The following is a 19,978-nucleotide window of genomic DNA, read 5'->3' as shown; positions in this document are numbered from 1 at the left end:
TGACAATGAAAGCACTGAACTTATGAGAGAGAGCGACCACGACCTTGACCTCTTCCTCGCATAGAATAAGATGAATCACAATCATCTTCCTTCGTTTCTTGATTTTTACCACATCCATATCCTCTTCCTCTTCCTCTTCATCCTTGAGCACCCCCACGAATAGAGAGTTGTGTCTGAAAAACTTGTTCGATTGGAGGAGAATCAAATTGCTTTATACGAAGTTTATGAGATTGAAGTGATCCCATTAAACTATCAATGGACAAGGTGGATAAGTCTTTGGATTCTTCTATAGCAACAACAATATGTTCAAACTTGCGAGTTAAGCTCCTCAATATTTTTTCAACAACTCTTTGATCTTCAAGTTTTTCACCATTTACTCGCATTTGATTAACAATGGAGAAGACTCGATTGAAAAAAGCTTCAATCGTTTCAGATTCCTTCATTCTTAAAGAATCAAATTCACTTCTTAGAGTTTATAGTCTCACCATTTTTACCTTGTCTTCTCCTTTGTATGTTGTATAGAGAGTATCCTATGCTACTTTTGCCGACTCCGCCGAGGATATCCTTTCAAAAATGGCTTCATCAACAACTTGATAAATATAAAACAAAGCCTTATTTTTTTTCTTTTGCTTTTCCTTCAACTCAGTTTGTTGTCGTTGAGTGATGCCCTCCACATTGTCCATCTCATTGAAGTTACTTTCAACGATGTCCCATAGATCTTGAGAGCCAAAGATCACCTTCATTTGAATACTCCACTTGCTATAATTTTTCCCAGCAAAGCAAGAAACTTGTGGTTGAACCATACTATTGGAAGTCATCCTAGCTCTGATACCACTATGTTGGAAATAAAACAATAAACTAAAGAAGAAGATTGTTCTCTAGAATGAAAAACACACAGAAAGGCTGCAAGAGAAGGGGAAGGCTACAAAAGGCTTCAATACATTCCAATGACTTGTGCAAATGATGATACATGGCTGCTATATATATAACATTCAAGCTCAACCAGAATTTAATTACATAGTAAATTTCTACCATAGGAAAACTAAAAGACTATTACATTTTCAAGGAGAAAAATTAAATGAGAGGGAAACCCAAAGAGTTGCATAGAAATCTGCAAATAACGTTAATGTAAAATGAGTTCCCAAAATAAGGGAGGAATACGAAGAGTCTAGCTTATAATTCCAACAAGCCTTAAAGTAAAATGAGTTTCCCAAAAATGATGGAGGAATACGAAGAGTCTAGCTTATAATTCCAACAACAATTAAGATTGTTGCAGAAGCAACACGAAAGGAGTTGCACGATAGATTTTAGTGTGGCAGAAATCGAGATTAGCATGGTCTTTTCATGAATTGATGATTTTCTAATCAGTGTCAACCGTAATTCTGTATTGGCTACCTGTGCAACAGGAGGGTCCAAGTTCTGATGGATGTTACAGTTGATAGGGTCTAGTACTTGCCGAGAGTGACCCATATAATGACTTAAATCTTGGTGTCCCTATTGTAAATTTAGCAAGATTTTCACAATCTAATGCACATGAGGCAGGCCTCTTGTTGTCATGTGGGACAACAATGGGATAGATTTCAAACATACAAGATTTTAGCAGCATCAGCAGCAGCATATTGGGAGTGGGCATGATGATGAGGTTCAAAGATTTTAGTGCGTCAGAATTCAGAATTAGAATGATCTTTTCATGAATTGGTAATCTATTGATTGGCGTCAACCGTGATTCAGTATTCCCTCTCACTGCAACTGTGGGTCAAGGCTGAGAAGGTTGTTGCAGTTGATATGAGTCTCAAAAACTGCTGTGTGGATTATGTAATGACTCGCACTATGGTGACTTGTAAATTTTGCCATGCTCGTTATTGTTGCTGCTGCCTTCTAGAAATTTGGATATTTATCATGGTCTGGCCGAGAACTGAATAAACTGAACATGGTTGTATACTTTATGCAGACAAATGCCATAGATATCTCCCTAGATCTGAAGGTGGATGTCTCAATCTTCACATATTTAGAGACCAACTATATTATCAACAGATAAAAGTACATATGGTTTTTTCTTCGTGAGCACATTGTTGCTTTCACTTCTACATTGGAGGGATTTCCCCAATTAGGGTGGTATACAAATTGATCATGCAGTTGCTGCGCACCTTTCAGTCCCCAGCTCCATCATTTGGTACTAAACAAGGCCTTCATCTTCCACCAATTTGTTTTCTCTGCAAAATCATCAATCACTAGTTATATCAACAATCATGGTGGTATCTAGTTATACCAAGGTTACAGCTTGGGCTACTTGGTTGGGAGTAGATCAACTTGACCTAGGGAGCCAAAAACCACATCCTGCTTAGTAGTAACCATGAGCTATGGGCTTTCTCATAATTAACTTATGGAACAAAGGATGAAACTTGCAGCACGAAGAATGGGAGCTTACATTGACATTAACATTTAGAGGCTTTGGTTTCATGGATTTGTTTCCTGCAAGAAAGAAAGCTTCATGTTAAAAAAATATTAATGTTAAAATAAACGGAAAAAATCCTTTAATCACCACTTTATCTTTACTTCGTTTGGAAGGAGAGTTATCTTCTAAAAATACCATAAATATGGAAACTAGCTGCGTTTCTTCATGTCCAATGACTAAGATGCCAAAATAATGACTCATTGCAAAGAGTAGGAACCTGTTAGAGGTGCACCACGAGAGTGGTTTGGAGGAGGTAAGAAAGAATGTGTTTCAGGACCTCTGTAGTCTATCTCATATACCTCCTCAATTGAGCGAGCCCCTGCATCATCCACCACCAATCAGTCAACAAGGGATCATCACCCAGATTTAAAAGACACTGCTAAAACTAAGACAAGTCATCAAGCTTTACACATCTTTGGTTGCAGTAAAACCAATAGCAGAAATGCAAAGGCAATGCTAGACTTTAGCTCCATCTTCTCTGGCCACCTTTTCCAATGGCTGCAAACCATGAATGTTCTTTGCATTTTAAAGTGCTCAAAGAGTCCATGGGGTCTTTTTTTCCCATTGTACTGGCAGATTAAGACTGTCCTTTTCACATGGTTTAATTGCAAGAGGGGGGGATGTGGGTGTTTCTCTCTGCAGAAATGAGAGGTTAACAAATTGAAGAAATTTGAAAGGACAGGCCCATGTGTCCATTAAGGTGCTGGTGGAATGCGTGGCTTGGCTGGTCCAATTTTTGGTCCCCAGTACCCGACCAAGATGAATAATTGATGCATCCATTGGCCAGCACTAACGTGCAATGGTCAGATTTCTGTCTTCTAGCTGCATTTGGGACTTCTGCTGCACCCAGCAAAAAAAATTCACAGAATCAGTTAACATGGATTGTCATGCACAGAATGAGAAACTATTTAACCTCCATCCATCTCAAAGATGGAGGGCTGTGAACATTGTGAAATTCCCCATGTGCAGACCCATCTGATAAGATGTGTATCCAGATAAGGGACATATAATCCGGGTCAGAATTTCCTATTCCACATTAACTAGATTCCTTATGACCTCTATTGGACCAGTATGGGCACTGAAACATTTGCTGACCCACCCATCTGTCATCACTGCCACCATGTTGGACGCCATTTATGGCTAGGATGGATGCCAATAGAAATGGTTGCCTGCAACTTTTCTTTGATGCCCATTACCGCCCCCGCCCCCACACACAAAAAAAAAAGAAAGCAAAAATCTCTTCCACAAGTGATGTTCTCGATAAAATTTACTATATTATTAAAAAAAAAACTCTTCCACGAGTGATGCACCATAGGCTTCTTGGAAATGAGCTAAATTGCAATGGCAAAGCTTCCATGCTACCTGTGCCTCATTATTTTGATTGATACTCGCTGCCGACTAAAACGCCAGGACAGAAAGAAAGCAGAGTGCGTGTATGCATTTAGTGAGAGTTGGTAAACCATTCCCTTCAATATACTACTGTCAATTGCAACACCTCTAGTCAAAGAAAATTCAAGATAAACAATGTAGCACTAGTCCTAGTTTTGACATCTAAATAATATAATGAATTATGAAGTTCAATTCGTTTGAAGAAGCTTGGAGTGGTTTTTTTTTTTGGAATGAAAGCTTGGGGTGGATTTAGTGGAGAGAGAGAGAGAGAGAGACTACATAGTTTTGGTTGTTTTAGTTATTGGGATTGATCACTTGAGATGCTGGCTAGTCTGCAAAAGTTATATCAACAACCATCAAGTATCAGTTGGACTGGGCCCCGCCGATGATAGACCCATGTCTCATGGCCTATGGCTGCGGTGATATGTAATATCGTGGACTCTTGCTCTGATCTTGTATAAATGGATAAGAAGCTCTCTCTCTCTCTCTCTCTCGCTCGCTAGGGAACTTCAATGTGCAGAACATGATTGATGCAAAGTTGCTATAAAAAAATGATACACTCATGCGGGTTCATGATCATGCTTGTGCAGGTTCTGTGTAATTGTTGTTAATATCTTCAATTCGGAAAGCGGACAACAATTAAAAGGTCCTCAATTAGTCGGTCGAAAGAATTCCTTGAAATGTATCATCCCACGGTGTTTTCTTTTATTTGTTAGGGAACACCATGGAAGATGGGTAGATGGATGGTCTGGTCTCATTTGACTTGAAAACAGTATCATTCCTATCTACCTTGAAAGACGTGATTGGTCAAAAATGAAAACAGAAAAATGATGCATTTTCCAAAATGCCCTACAATTTTAGAAATTGGCCCGCTCTTCAAAATTGCAAATAGCCAACTTTGGTAAGAGCTTTTTACCCTTCGTATCGCAAACTCCCACTTAAAAAGAGGTTCACACAAATTTTCTTTTCAGAAAATGATAGTAATGTATGGGTAATTTAACATGATTCTCTAAAAACCTTACAATTTTTTATATTCTCTTGATATTCAAAACTGCAAATATTCGACATCGTTAGGACCCTTTTACCCTTCACAACTGTGAATTTAGTTTTTTTTTTGTGATAAAATTGTATTGCTTGTCACCTATTTTCAACACCCACTTAAATTCAGAATCGAAGGTTTTTATGCGAATTTAGACCTCACAAACTCGCATAAATTTATTTATGAATTTTTGGTGAAACTGAATGGAATACCTGTATTTTTTTGGCGATTATCTAAATAAATAAAGTTGATTTTTTGTGTCTTATTTATGGATTTATGCATTGCGATAAAAATTGATTGTGTATAGTAACATGAAATTTAATATCAGTTGAATTGGAATTTTAATTTAAGTTAAAATATAAATTAAATTTAACTCAAGGTTAATTTCATGTAAAATAGAATTTAAATAGAAATAGAAATTGAATTTGGATTTAATAACAAGTGAATTTGGATTTAGTATGTGGAGTTAGATCCAATTTAGGTTGAAAATGATTGGATTTGGTATGAAATTCAAGATTTAAAAGTGATTTAAAGTTTAAATTGGAAATTAGGGAATTTAATAAATAGATAAAACTTAATTAACTATTTAATTAAGTAAGTCAATCCAAGAGGGTGGGACGACTCCCTAGATAGGCCTACACCTCTTGACTAGAAAATTTCTTTCTAAAACTTTGAATTCCTTTGAAATCTCATGAAAAAATAAATAAATCAATAGCTACCAAATTGGTGCCAAGGCTTTGTTAAGGAAGCCTTGAGTCCAAATTGGACCCACTTAGCAACCAAGGTAAGTAAGGGGATCCACATGGGACGTCCCTACCTACTTGGACACTTTAAGAATATAAAAAAAAGAAGATAAAGAAAAGAAAATAACAAGAAGAAAAGAAAGAGAATTTAAGAAAAAAATGAGGAAGATCAAGGAGAAGGGGGTGACCCAACCTCTTTTCATATGTGTGTGGGCAGCTAAGGCAAGCCATTGGCCTTGCCTTAGCTGGACCCACATAAGAAAAATAAAAAGAGGAAACAAGAGGGGGCATCCCACCCTCTTCTCTCTCTCTCTCTCTTTCTCTCTCTCTCTCTCTCTTCCCTTTATCTTTCTCCTTTCTCCTCTTCTCCTTCCACCTTGGTTGTGAGAAACCATTAGAGTTGCAACCAAGGTTAGAGGTATTACTTTCGAATTTGAAGTTGGGAGAGAAAGGGTTTCTTTAGTTCAGAATGATTTATGAGGTAGGTGCAACAAACACGCAGACGTGGGTAGATCTAAACACATTGGATTAGATTAAAATTAACATGTTAGTGAGTTAATTTCATGTTAGTTAAGTTCATGTTAGTTATGTAAATTAGCATGATAATATATCTGTAAAATTATGATGATCATGCTTTGATTAATTTCTAAATTGTTTGTTGGATAAGTTTATGTTTTAGAATAAAAACATGAAAGAAACATGAATTCAAAATGAGGATTATAGTTATTTCAATTGTTGTATGCATAACAAAGCTTTAATAATTGTTGTGCTATATTGTAAATATGTTTAAACATTTGAATGTAAGGTTGATAATGTATTTATGGCATTCTTGATCTTAATTATTGGATGAATCATGAATATTGTAATTCACTGTTATGCTATTTTCATTTTTTTATCCAACCAATTTTGAAAAAACATCTATATCTCTCAAAATACAAAAATAATAAATAAAACTAAAAATACTAGGATGTTCTACACATCCAAAGATTTATTTTAGAATCTTATTTGATCCCGTTTGAGTCATTATTAAGGGCAAAACGACTATTGCAACAGAGCATAATGTTTTATCCTGTTTGCGGGTCTGTTTCAACTAGTTATTTTGAAAAGCCTAGAAACCAATTCAAAACGATTCAAAATAAATTGTGAAAAATTTGAGTGAAAGCCAATACATAGAAGAAGACTTTGTAAAAAATATTTTATCAAAAGAGTTTACAGTAAATCCTAAAAAATTCCTCAAGTTGATTTTTTTTTTGCATTTACATATTTAGTCTTGTAATGTTTCTGGATAGGGGTGTGTTACAAAATTTTCATGGACTTATGGAGAATGAATTTAGGGACGACATTTTGGAAATTTGTTTATGACATGTTAGGAAAACTTTGTTAAATTTTGAGGGCCAAAACTACTCTATGTGATTTTTCCAAAATCAGGTAAACAAAGATCAAAATTTTCCTAAATGATTGTGGTAATTCTTAATCAATTTGCCGTGTTGCTAATCATGATCAATGATGGGTAAGAGTTATTCTATGGTGCTTTATGCATGTTCAATGAATGTTTATCATGCTGAACCATGTGTCATGTTATATAAGAATGTGAATTGTGTATCATTAGGCATGATATTAAGATTAGGATGTATGCATATATGATCATGACAATTAAGCATGGTAGTGAATGATATAATGTATGATGCTAATATGTGATTGTAATATGTGAGCATGTAAATTAGTATGTGCTTGATGATACTGTAATGTGGTTTGCATGACTTGAAAAGTGTAGCATGAACAATTAACCTAATGAGGTAAAATTTATATGTGAAAGGCATTGCTATGCATTGTAAATGTATGTTGTGATTTTATGACATTATGTATCAAGTATGTAGTATGTTGCATGTGTATGGCTCGTGAGTGGGCCCAAGTTCAACAGAACTCACGAGTACTTGTTGGGCACTAAGCCAATTTTTTTTTATAGTAAACATGCACATAATCACATTAGCCTCAAGGAGGCCAAACTCAAAGTTATCCACTAGTGGGATATGCACTGCAAGCTGTTTGAATGAGTTAATGAATGACCTTGTGTTATGGAAGCATCCTAGAATAGAGCTTGGGATAGGGAGTCTGTGTGCTATGAGCACTTAAAATTAATTTATAAGCTTAAATTTAAATAACACCTAGCGACCCATTCAAACTCAGGACTACCTTGGAGACGGTGGAGGTACACACAATCGGTTCAGTGACAACAACTGATGACTCAGGTCTACCATGGTGACAATCGACATGGTCTTGACGACAACTCAGGGTGTTGTTAGGAGAGAATGATGTCATCTTTTTAAAGTGAAAAGTCCTTGACAACTCAAGGATGATGATGACAACTCCAAGATGGTGATGATAACATGGTGATGGTGATGACAATTTTAGAGGCTTTGACAAAAATTCAAGGGGCCTAATGACAATATAACTTATTAGAGGATGAAAAGTTGTTTAAGCCATAATTTTTGACTCTAAAGTAAGATTGACCTGATTTTTTGTTTATTGAAAAACTAAGAATCTCCTCTTTAACTCTTTTATTGGTCAAAAGTCTAAAAGCAATTGTTTTGGAGGCTAAAAATCAGATTAAAGACATCTTTACTTAGGAATCGATAGAATTTTAGACAAAAAACATCTCAGTAAAAAATTGGGTGTCTAAAGACTGTTGTAGAAGCCAATACCTATAAAAATAGTAAAGTCATGGTGGTGGTTCTAGTGGTTTTGGAGATCAGCTATTTTTTTGGGTGTTGATTTAGAGAGAGAGAGAGAGAGAGAGAGAGAGAGAGAGGGAGGGAGCTACACTGTTAGATATACCGATAAGGTCAGATGCGAATAAGTACTCATCCTGAATTAGATTTCGATGATTTTATGGTGTGTTTTAATGGCGGGGAATCAATAAATGAGGGGGGAGAAGTTAGGGAAAGGTAGAGAGGCATAAAGGCCATGCTTTTCTGTTTTTAAGTGCTCAAATTTAAGAATGTACTATAAATAAAAGACAAAAATGCCAATATAAAAAATTACTAAAATGCTATTTTGAAGGGCATATTTTGTCCTAAAATCACTTGTGCACATTATTACAATGCACAAATAGTTGTGCATTGCAACACTTCATATATGTATCACTCTTTTCTTTAAAAAATTCTAATTTTTTTCCTGATAAAATATTAACATGTGAACTATGGTTTGTTTAGTAGGAAACTTGTTTTGAATCATGTGATTATGACAAGTAATTAGGTTTTAAAGGGGTTGAAAAATTGATGACCAACAATGTGCTAAAATTTCATAACTCAAAAATTCATGTTTTAATATAAATAAAGCATGATCCAATGCTTGATCCTTAGCAAACAAACCATGCTGAATACATGTACATGGTTAAATTCAGTTGGTACAACTTGCACCTATGATTTCTAGCTCATTACCTCCTTACTTTAATTAATAGATTTTTTTCATATATATTATATTACATAGGTTTTATACATGTATTATACAATATATATCATCAAATTTAAAAATTGCTTTAAACCCTTTTTTTATAGAAAATGAGCTAGTTGATGATTGTCTCATAAAGCTCAACTCGTGATAAGCTCATGAGCCAAGACCGAGCCGGGGTTTACCTTTTACCAGCCATACTTACACTTTCTGAGGTTGGTTCCATTTATTGGTGGTTGGTGAATCAGAGAGAGAGAGAGAGAGAGAGAGAGAGTTTAGGAACAATAAAGGTGTCTTATTTGTCTAAAAAATATAGGATTATTCGAGAAGCCTTTGTTTATGTAGCTTTTAGACAAAAGTGTTTTAGAGGGAAACTGGTTCTTTTATGAAAAAGGTTTTATCCCTCATCAAAAAATGAGAAAAAATATTAAGGGCTTATATAGACTAGAGTTTGGATAATTGGGGTAGGGGGTTAGTCAACTTGATGTGGTCTTATACTTGGATTTGGATTTGGCTTGGTTTTTTTATTTGGTTCTGGCCAAAGTCTTGTTCTTGACTTTAACAATATATCAAGCCCTACCATTGCTTTTTACCATCTTTAACAATTTTGACTGCCTTTATAGACCTAGCTGTTTTAGGATTTGGCCAACCAGTCAAAGATTGGTATTGACTACTATTGACCATACAAACCAGTCACACAACTAATCTTTTTAATGTTCAACACCCATACAAACATTTGACCAGTTGCCCTAGCTATTTGGATCTTTTCAAGACTATTGACCATTTGGTTTATGTGCACTATTGGCTATTGACCATGCCTAAAATAGTTGACCTTTTATCTATCCACTCTCTTTATATAAAAATAGAAACACCTTTCACAGATCTGGGGCACATCACAGATTCAGAACCCATGTTCTACCATCAAACCAACCATTCATTTCAAACCATTGATGAAACAAAATAATTTAAATTAATAAAGAAAATTTAATAAACTTCAACTTAAGTTCACAAATTTCATCCAACCTATCATGTTTAAAAAAAAACACCCCAAAATTCATAGATCCGTTATCTCCAACACTAGTTCTGCCATCACATTGCTCGGTAAGTTTCACTACCTAGGAATATGAAACATGTGAGAACCACAATTCTCGTACGGAATCTTACATAATCCAACAGTAAGGCATACAACATAAATCTAATAAACATCAACCTTAAAAAATGTTAAAGTACGCAAAACAATTCAAATATGCTTGCAATCATATAAGATACATAAACCAGTGTGTAATGCATAAGGTAACTTTTTTTTTTCTTATTGACACTTACTTTTGAATGCCTAAACATGTTACTAGCAATCAATTTAAGTTTCCTCCTAACCCTGCTGTAGGTACTATTCATATGTAAAAACCAATGTACAAGGCAACCTCGATGGGTATATTATTTTTTTCATCTCTTCCATGAGGTAACATTGGGATACAATACCCTAGACGACTACTGCTTGGTGTACCAATAATGCTTAACAATTGAAGCCCAAAAACACACTATTCCTGTGTCTCAACGGTGACAAATATCCCCTACAACTGTCGCCGAGGACAATGAGCAACCTATTGTGCTCTTGATTTTTTTTTACTGAGTTCAGTACCACCATGTCCCCTACAACAACCATCCAAGGTTCTCACTTTCTTAGAGAGCAACTAAGATGCAAAAATTAGTACAATGTTTGAGTATCTTTTATATCTTTAATTTTCATATATTCTTTCCATAAAGAATGGTTTTGGATCCACACATTCATAGCATGCACCGTTGACACATGAGCATAATTTAGCTCAAACATGTATATCACCTTATGCATCATCTGATTGGGTTATCTCTCTGCTCGAAAACAACAATGTATCCATCGTGTACCAATTGTGTCATTCATCATATATATCATGACAAAATTTAAACTTTGTATTCAAATGATTTCACAAGAGATTGCATCAACACACTAGCTCAATAGGTCTACATGCTGCTTAATAGTATGCCACAAACTCATCTGGTTCGCCTCTTGAACCATCATGCAAACAAGCAAAACAATTCACTAACTTGAGACTGATAATGCAGAAACTTACCTAATGTTAGAAATTCCATCATAAATCATACAAAATGTTTTAGGCTTTAATATCTTAACTAAAGGTACTAACATATGTTAAATACACACCCACAAAATCTTAGACCTTAACTCATTACAAATCAGAAAATAAAATTTTTGGAACACAAACTATTTCCCTAATTCTTGAATCTTGTCTACTTCAATTATTTCAAAAGAAAAATCCATTATAAATCGTTCAAGAAGAATTAGACACTAAATTTTTTAATGTAGATGACTTGATATATCAAGTTCAAGCTCACAAAATTTCAGATTTAATTCGATTCCAATTAAGATAAAAATCTCGAAACACATACTATTTCTATTATTCAACAAAACGTGTCCTTGAGAACTACAAATTTTGGATGAACTTTCAAGAATTTTTGTCTTCAAACTGTGAACAATTGACCTATGAAATTTTAACCATGTGTTCTTTCATATATAAACTAACAAAACTAACACATTCTAAAATCTTAATCACATATTCTGAGTATTTTAGGGGATATGATTTTTATAAAATACACTATCTTTGTAGTCTCACATTCAGAACAAAATATCTGTACCGACTTGCAGATGACATATGTCTCAACTCACAACTTATGTGAAGCTAAAATTTGATATGAGACTACTTCCATATGTATAGAATATCCCCACCAAATTTCAGGATTTATGAGTTTATGGTTTGGGAAAACCAAATTTATCTTTTTGATTGATTGTACCAGAATAATACAACACAAATTCTAGCTTTCCAAGAAATTCAAAATAACTACAAGAAATTTATCCAACGAAATAAAAATACATGTGCACACCAAGAAAAACATTAACACAATTCATTTAAACATTAAACATGATGTCCATCACCTAACATACATTTAAAACCCAAATCCAATCTTCTTTTAAAGGAAAATGAGTTTGATTTTTCTGCAAATCAAAATATTTTTTATGAAAGAAATCTTGGTTTTAAAATTAATCCAACCTAGATCCTCTGTACTCAACCCATAAAAACATGGTTCAATGCTTAATTGACCTGTGTTTAACCCCATACGTGCTAAAAAATGTAAAATTTCATACCTTAATGCAGTTTTTGTTTAGTTAAAACACTACACACTAAAATGAAGCTCAAATCATAATGTAGTGCTCCCGCGACACCTTTGAAACATGAAAAAGATCACAGATCCCCTTTCTTACACTCGTGGTTGCTATCAATAGCCAAGATACAAACATTACATTAGACTCAACACACCAAAGACAAGCCAAAATACGAATACGATCGGCTAATATGTTTGGTCATCAAAAAAATCATAGAGTAGAAGGCGTAACTAGGCAACAACGACCTCTATAATGGCTGGCTAGAAGGCTGGTCCGCTCTTTTCCCTTGATCTCTTCCTCAATGCGATGTATGGGAAAAATAAGACTCAACCCCTTTAAATAGAGGAGATTGTATTTACTACTTCAATTCTAACTCCTAAGTGACGCCCCTTTGTAGTTTCTAAAAAATAGTCAATCTCCTAATCTTGGTTTACCTCTTGCCACCTAACACTCCTAAAAAGTTTGGACTCCTCAAGTGGTCCCATGGGGGGACTGTAGATCTCTTCCATTAGAGTTTATGATCCAACATAGGGTCCACTCTTAGAATCCAACGTATAATACTAACCTCTTTTCTAAATAAATTATAATTAATTATAATGAACCTACACCTTTAAATCTTTCATAATAAAAATATTCACATAAATTTTTTATTAATTCAAGAAAAAATTCTCATTAATTAAAATTTTTGGATTTTTAGAAAATGCTTAATATTATATTCCTAAAAAAAATACATGGGTAATTATTATTGGCCCAAGGTATTGATCCTAGAGGTGAAATATTTTCTATAGCATTTGCAGTTGTAGATAAAGAATCAAAAGAGTCATGAGCGTGGTTTTTGAGAGTTTTGAAGGAAAAATTTTCATGCTACAATGATGATAAATAGAAAAATAAAGTACAATTGACAATTGTCTCAGATAGACATGAAGGTCTAAAGTAAGTTTCCCTCACACATGGCCTAGTTGTCATGTTGGATTTTGCATGAAGCACCTGACAATTTTTTTTTTTAAAAATTGGTTCACCACTCAGTGCACTCTAGTAGAGCATAGCTCAAGAAACCATGAGACAATAGTATAATTATTTTATAGAAAAGATTCAGGAGCAAGATGAAGCCATATATAAGTATATGACTGAGGATGTGGTTGAAAAACATTGGACTAACAATCACTTTTCAACAAGGTATGAGTGCTTAACCTCTAATATAATATAGAGCTTCAATTCATGGATTTTTTCCATATGTGACAAGCCCCTAGTGTCTCTTATTAAAAGACTTCATCTCATGCTGATGAAACTTTATGAGAAAAAAAAGCTTAGCGGGCATAAAATGCAAGGCGTTGATGTACTTGAGGTAAAAGAGAAGCTAGATGAACTTAAGAGAAAGACACAACTACTGCATGTGCAAGTAGTGCATTGCCTCCAACATCGATACAAAGCCCACAACTAATCTCATGGCTATAGTGTTGATCTTGAGAAGCAGACATGCTCTTATGAAGAGTGGTAAGTTAGCGGGATTCTATGCTCACATGCGATCTCATGTATTTTATATAAAGGTAAGCTACCAGAAGATTATTGCGATAAGTTCTTCATAATTGAATCATATTGAGTTGCATATAGTACATATTCATTCCTTTTGAAGGCGGATAACGTTCCACACATAGCTCCTCTGAACCTTATTTCTGTGTATCCACCAAAAGTAGGACGTAAAGCAAGGAAACCTAAGGTTAAGAGGCGAAGAACAAAATACAAGGATGTTGTGCCATACAAATGTAATGTATGTGGTGAGGTTAGCCACAATAGGCGAAAACACTCATAAAAGTATGTATGAGTATTCTATGCATTGAAAAAACATTTAGCTAGTAGTTTTTAATGAATAACTTATTTATAATTTATATAGTGTTTTTCAATGAAATGCTCTAATGTCTTATATTTGTTTTGTATATCTTAGGTATCTCACAATGTATGTTATATATAGACATAGCACAAGAAAGGCTAACAATCTCAGGTCACCGGCCCCAATGCCAACCCTAAGTAAGGACACAATTACAGTAGTTGAGGTATAATTATTAACATCCCAAGTTATATGTATATATAACCAATGGTTTACATGTATGTGTTGATATTCAATTTTAACTGGTGATGAAAATAGGGTGATATGAACGAAGAAAGTATGCAACAACCAAAATATAATGAAGTGCTTTTGTTCAGAGAAGAAACATTGTTGGTTAGTGAAGTGAGTATATCATATGTTGTTTGGCTGTTTCTTTATTATATTTGTATGCGAACTCATTTAAATCTAACATAAATGTATGACTTATTTTGATGATGCAACACCAAAAAAGATTCATAGTGAGACTGCAAAAATACCACATTGAGTACAGGGAAGCAGACTGTCAAAGACCATTTATTATATCATGTAAATGATGTTTATGCTATTTTTTACTGTCTAATGAAAACTAATTGGTAAACATTGAAATTCACAGCAAATACTTGAGACTTTAGATCATTGAGAAGGTCTCACAATTGCGTGAATGTGGCAAAGTATGCTTAATGTTTACATTTATATTACATAATTTTTTAACTGCAAATGACCTTAAACTCAATTTATGTTATAGATCTTGATTCCTGCCAATTGGGGCAATTATCATTGAGTTCTTTGGGATATGGATATGAATGTGAAAGAGTTTAGGTTGTAAAATTCTATGGGGTATACAAATCTTGCTTATTAGAAAGTTGAAGATGTGGTATGATAACATTACTTATTCAATAATGTGTTTATTTTTCTCATGTATTCGTCAAGCTAAATGTTGTATTGCAGGTTCATTTTTTTGTATGGTGGTTTGGCTACAATGTTTACACCGACTGAAAATGCATTGTTGTGCAAGATATTTCTAAACAAACAAACTCATAATTACTTTGCACATGTTTATTAACTCAATTTATACATGCACCTGTTCTTGACTTGGTATATGATGGTTAGAGGTATGATTGCGGAATATTTGTCCTAATGTACATGCAATGCTTGTGCTTAGACGAAGAATTAAATTTTATGCAGGATGTTGCATGTCATGTTGTTTTGTTTATTTATGTAAGCTATTGTTAGTTGTTTACTAATAACCTTTTTTCAGAATGATGCATCTATTTACAGGAAGCATATGATGAAATATTATAAACGTAAGAAGAAGAAGGTGCATTTGCAGTCGGCCAAACAAATGGCTGAGAGGGAGAAAGAGAGGGTTGAAGTAGAGGAAGAGAGGGAATCAGATGATGAGATGCCCGATGGCTAGGATAAGTTGGTTGAGCTATGAACAATCCAGGAGTATACATTGATGATTATGTATATTATATTTTGACAATAAAACACATGGATGTAATTTTGAATAGTGGAGTTATGGGAAGAAGCTTGTTGGTTTTTTGTCACATATTTGATTAAATATATGTATGTAAAACTTGTTAGATTTGTGCTTTTTGATGGTTTAAACTTATAACTTTGTATACAGAACCTTTGGATGTGTTAAGAGAGACCTTTGAATGTATGCAGATGGATGATGAGATACACAAAAGTTAAAAAAATGTCTCATTGGCTTATTTTGTTAATATTTCTGCTTTTTGGTAATGTTTTGTATACAACACATTTGAATATATTAAGAGGGACCTTTGAATGTTTTGTATACAAGATTATTTTGTTATTGTTGTTTAAAATGAGATAGCAAGTTATATCATTTTGTTACTACTATGTTAGGGAATTAACAAATTAAAAAATGTAATGTCCTTTTGCTATGGATCAACACCACTTGAATTCAGAAAGATCAAGCCACTCATGATCCCACGAGTTCGAGTCGAGCTCATACAATCACATGTTTAGTTCAAATTGTTTATGAGACAAGTACGAGTTATTCAAAGAGTTTAACGGGACAAACCCGAACACCTTTTGTTTAGTTCTATAATAGTGAAATTTAGGGAAAATTCATGAAGAGATGAAGGAAAATCACATGTATATAGAACATTTGCATAGGAAATTCTTGCATGTATGTGTGAATTTTGTATCTTATTGCAAAATTTGCATGCTAAAATGAAATTTTGCATCACCTAAAGTCGTCTACATGTGAAAGTCCATGAATTCCATAAAGTTTTCAAGACTATTGCATTGAAAGTAGACTTTTGCAACCACCAACATGAAACTATTGACAAAATTTGCATACTAATCACCTATTTATAACGAAATTTGCATGCTAAAATAAGCTGAACTGGCAGTTGCGCGTGCGGAGCCTTCTAAAGTGTATTTGGATGGCACATTGTTGAGCCGCATACGCGAAGGGATGCAGCAGGATCCGACAACACAACACCTTGTTTTTCTGGCGCAGGTAGAGAAACCTCAGCGATTTTGGCTACAGGATGGCCTCCTCATGACAAAAGGGAGATGCATCTTCGTGCCGCGGTGGGTAAGCCTTCGCCGATAATTGCTTAAAGAGTGCCATGATACACTATGGGCTGACCATCTTGGTTAAGAGCGGACCTTAGCACTCCTTAAGCGCGGCTACTATTGGCCACAGATGAGGGACGACGTTGAGGGGTATGTGCGAACATGCCTCATCTGCTAGCAAGATAAGGGGATAAACTAGAAGGTTGTTGGTCTCCTTGAGCCTCTGCCAATTCCAGAACGTCCTTGGGATAGCATCTCTATGGACTTCATTGTTAGTCTGCCAAAGGTAGAGGGCCTCAGTTCTATTTTGGTTGTGGTGGATCGTTTCTCAAAGTATGTCACATTCATCCCAGCTTCTAAGGAGTGCCCTGCAGAGTTGTTCATAAAGCATATGGTGAAGTATTGGGGTATACCAAAGGGCATTGTGAGTGATTGTGATGCTCGCTTCATGGGCAAGTTCTGGCGTTAAATATTTTGGCTACTTGGCTCTAATTTATTATTTTCAATAAGCTTCCATCCGCAGACAGATGGACAAACATAGCGCATCAACGAGATACTTAAGCAGTACCTTAGGCACTTTGTTAGTGCCAATCAGAAAAATTGGGTGAAGCTCCTTGACGTGGCACAATTTTGTTACAATCTGCAGAAGAGCGAGTCTTTAGACCACAACCTGTTTGAGATAGCCACGGGGCAACAACCACTAACCCCGCACATTCTTGTCGCACAAGAAAATGGAAGCCCATCCTTCACCTATCAATTTTTTCACGACTGACACGAGCAGAATGAGTTGGCAAAGGCATTCTTACACAAAGCAGCAAAGAGAATGAACAAGTGGGCGGACAAGCATCGTCGACCCGCTGGGTTCCAAGTTGGGGACCAAGTGTTGGTGAAGTTATATCCTGGGCGCACAAGCATCTTCCATGGGCGTCACCGCGGACTGCTCAAAAAGTATGAAGGACCATTCACCATCACAAAGAAGGTGAGCAAGCTGGCGTATAAGCTGTTGTTGCCCCCATACTTCAAGGTGCACCCAGTGTTCCACGTGTGCAACCTCAAGCAGTTCCATCCAGACGATGGAAATCCAGAACGCGGTGTGCCACAACGCGCTCCCATCATGCAGAGAGCTCCGACAACACAACATGCCGAGAAGCGCCTCAATAAGATCCTTCGTTATAAGGTCAACTACTTGGGCAAAGCGAAGAAACACCTAGTGCAGTGGGAGGAAATATTCGAACCAACGTGAGAGCTTGCATTCTGAATGAACAACTGTTACCCAGCTGAAGTCAGGGCTTACCATGAAACAGATGGGGTCGAGGATGGTGCATGATTTGAAGGGAGGAGCATGTTCTCTTGCGACTTACATTATAAAGTTGTGCTTAGAGTCTGTTTTGCTTTTGTTGAATCTAATGTAAGCTGCCTGGTTCAGGTGAATCAATAGCCCAAAGGAGCAACCCGTATGCTTGAACTGTAATAGCCCTCGAGCAAAATTGTGACTAAATTAAATGCGTTGAGGTTTTTTTTGTTCACCCTCGTTGTGATTGCAATTCTTCTCCCTCTATTCTCTCTTGCTCTCTTGCACTCTGATTACAAGCTTCCGCGACTGGCAAGCGAGCTGATAAGTAGGCTTGCGGTGGTAAGGAAGAACCATCGCGCCGCGCTTCCCCATTGAAGGAAATAGGCCCATGACACTAATGGTCATCACTACTTTTTAGCTGCCATCGAATACTTCACCAAGTGGGTCATAGTCGTATCCTTAGCCCGAGTAAAAGGTCATCATGTAGCATCATTCACTTACAAAAACATAGTGTGTTGTTTCCTTGTACCTAAGGACTTGGTGAGCGATAAAGATTTTCGTTTGAAGAATGAGAAAGTTATGAAGATGAGCAAAAAGTTTGTCATTACCTTGCATTTCTCAGCTCCCTATTACCCTAAGGTAATGGTCAAGTCAAAGCTACCAACAAAACCATCACTTGCATCATTGAGAGAACCGTAGAAACTGGTCGAGATTCGTATAAAAAATTGCATGATGCATTGCTTGCATATCACACCACCATTCGCACACCCACTAATATCACTCCATTCGAGTTGGTGTATGGGACTTAGGTTGTGTTGCCTCTGCGGGCTTAGTTATTCTCACTTAATATAGTTGTCTCTCTAGAGATGCCTTTAGAAGCTCAACAGGAACTTAGACTAACTGAACTAGATCTCTTAGAAGAGAAGAAGCTTTTGGCCACTGAGCATAACGAGGAATATTGAAGAAGAATTAAAAGATATTATGCTAAGCATGTGAGTGAGCAATCTTTTCAAATCAACAAGATGGTCTTGAGATTCATTCACAATATTGGGCTGCACCCTTCAAGGAAGTGACATCAAAATTGAGAAGGACGCTACGTTGTCAAACAAGTCTTACTTAGAAACTCATGTCGGTTAATCAATTTTGTTAGAGTTGAGTTACCCAATCCAATCAATGCAATGTATTTGAAAAAATTTTTACTGTTAGATTGGATTTGATTTTGAAAAGTTTTATGAAAATGCTCTCCTTGCCTTGTGAAAATATATCTTTTATAAGATGAGATGAGAAAGAAAACTGCATAAGCTTGAAATCTAGATGGAAAGGTTATCCTAAAAAAAAAGAAAATTGGTGATGAAATAGAGGTACTTGAATCATTGCATGTTGACAAAGGATCTTTAGAAGTGAATCATGGGAATTTGCAATTTGATGTCCCAAAGTGCAAGACCATATAGGAGTTCCTTAGATGACCAACTCTATGGGCTTAAGAGCATAACAAAGTCACATTTTGCTTGACCTTGCTTCTCAACCTTCGTTGGTCGGTCACAAGGAATTCCTAATCACTAATCTAAGGTGGACTCCATCTAGTAGTCAAACCAGTTGAGAGGTGAATAAAGCCAAGAAAATGCCAATGAGTGAAAATCTTATACCCAAAGTGAGAAAAGATTTTGTCATACCCCTAAACTTGGTGATTCCGTGTAAAGTTATCGTCCAGTCACAGGTGCATGTGGCAGTAGTCCCGAGAAAAAAAATAGTCAAAATGGCCACACGCAAAAAACTCAAATAGAGCCAAAGCTGCCACGTGTGAAAGAGAAGAAAAATCATGCCATATCCTATAAAATGAGGGGGTCAATAGTTGGGAGAAAATGTCAGTTCAAAAGAGGTCAATTACGAAGCTCCAAAAGACAAAAAACAATGGTTCTATGATATCAAGAATTTCTTAGATAATCGAACATTTCTTGAAAATACCCATCCTAGAGA

At 35.7% G+C, this 19,978-nt stretch overlaps 1 long non-coding RNA gene across 1 annotated transcript; it reads right to left on the bottom strand.

Moving 5' to 3' along the window:
- Window positions 1-1,989: 1,989 nt before the first annotated feature.
- LOC149820857 (uncharacterized) lies at window positions 1,990-2,971 on the bottom strand. Its single transcript, XR_016426503.1, has 4 exons — window positions 2,865-2,971; window positions 2,673-2,774; window positions 2,429-2,472; window positions 1,990-2,213 (listed from the first exon to the last, which is right to left on the bottom strand). It is a non-coding gene; the product is annotated as an uncharacterized LOC149820857 (long non-coding RNA).
- Between the last annotated feature and the right edge of the window lie 17,007 nt (window positions 2,972-19,978).

Source organism: Nuphar pumila, chromosome 12 (genome assembly GCF_984573655.1).
Source record: "Nuphar pumila chromosome 12, dmNupPumi1.hap1.1, whole genome shotgun sequence".
In the NCBI taxonomy this organism is placed as follows: Eukaryota; Viridiplantae; Streptophyta; class Magnoliopsida; order Nymphaeales; family Nymphaeaceae; genus Nuphar; species Nuphar pumila.
Note: the sequence above shows the minus strand (reverse complement) of the source record. Positions and strands in the feature narration are given on the sequence as shown.